Source organism: Mus pahari, chromosome 3, assembly GCF_900095145.1.
Source record: "Mus pahari chromosome 3, PAHARI_EIJ_v1.1, whole genome shotgun sequence".
Classification (NCBI taxonomy): Eukaryota; Metazoa; Chordata; class Mammalia; order Rodentia; family Muridae; genus Mus; species Mus pahari.
This window is the reverse complement of record NC_034592.1, coordinates 64,774,144-64,775,324: the sequence shown is the minus strand read 5'-3', so window position 1 is coordinate 64,775,324 and position 1,181 is coordinate 64,774,144. Positions and strand designations below refer to the sequence as shown.

Sequence of the window (1,181 nt, the reverse complement as noted above, 5' to 3'; positions counted from 1 at the left end):
GGGGGGGGGGGGGGGGGGGGGGGGGGGGGGGGGGGGGGGGGGGGGGGGGGGGGGGGGGGGACAGATGCGCACGCGTCCGCCCGCGCGCGGCCTGGACAAAGAGCGCGGCGGGGACCGGCGGGCTGGCCCCTGCGCCCTTGGCCGCCGAGCTCGTCCTGGAAGAGGAGGACGAGGAGGCGGGGGCGCGGTCTCGCGGGGCCGCGGGTGGCTTCCGGCCTGAGCCCGCCTCCGGGCCGACGCTGCCCAGTGGACTACCCGCCCCTGAGGTTAGGGGCCGGCGGTTACCCCGGGAATCCCGTACCTGAGCGAGAACCCTGGCGCGTGGCTGGGGCTTCCCCGGTGCCCCGAGAGGCAGGCGATGAATGGTGTTATTGCGGAGGCCGGGCACGCAGGCAGAGGAAAGCTGCTTCTGGCCCCTCTGAGCTGAAGGAAGTAGCAAGGTAGCGTCCTGGGCTTCTGAGCGAGGTGGATAGGATTTTTGAGACCAGGGGACCAACCTCGGCTAATCTCTGGCTCCTGTCCTGCAGTGTCGCTGCCAAAAGGGGACTGCCCTCTGGACGCTTTGAAAACTTACCAAAAAAAAAAAAAAAAAATCCCAAACTGTGTTTTAAATGTCCCGCTCAAGATGTGAAAAGTGGAGTGAGGAAGTTGAGGGGCTATAACCCGACGTGTCAGGCGGCGGGGCTCTGCTTTGCAAGAGGGACACCACTCCTGGATAGAGAAGCCATGGAGGGACTGACGCTGGCAGTGTCTTCACTGAAAGTTTTAGATAGGGATCAGGAAGGTTGCAGCTTTACCCCTTCCTGCCTTGCTTTTTTTTTTTTTTTTTTTTTTTTTTTTGCGGAATCTTCCAAGAGGAGGCCAGTTTTGCCCCAAGCACAAAATAGACAGAAGTCCAGAAACTTCCTGTTTGCTGCTCCTGAGACCAAGTTCCAGTGATGGAACCTCGAAGGAATTTGTGCATTCCTCTCCCACAAGTGTCCAGGGCCAGGGGTCCTGGGAGGAGGAGTTCACAGAAGAAACTAGAATGGCGGAGCCATAAGACATGAGCCCATGCTCAAGAGCAAGGAAAAGGGAAAGGAGTGAGCCAACATGTTATTTTCCCTCCAAATAGAAAAGCTTTGGTTAAAAAAAAAAAAAAAAAAAGCTACTCGAAACTATAAATAAGTCACATCTGTAAC

General features: G+C 57.5%; 1 protein-coding gene across 1 annotated transcript in view; it reads right to left on the bottom strand.

The window, feature by feature from the left end:
- The window catches only part of Ube2e3 (ubiquitin conjugating enzyme E2 E3), a 49,672-nt gene extending 49,273 nt beyond the window's left edge, over positions 1–399 (bottom strand). Inside the window, 1 exon segment of the mRNA XM_029536086.1 lies at positions 302–399. The gene's annotated coding sequence lies outside the window, so the exon portion shown is untranslated.
- Positions 400–1,181: the final 782 nt, after the last annotated feature.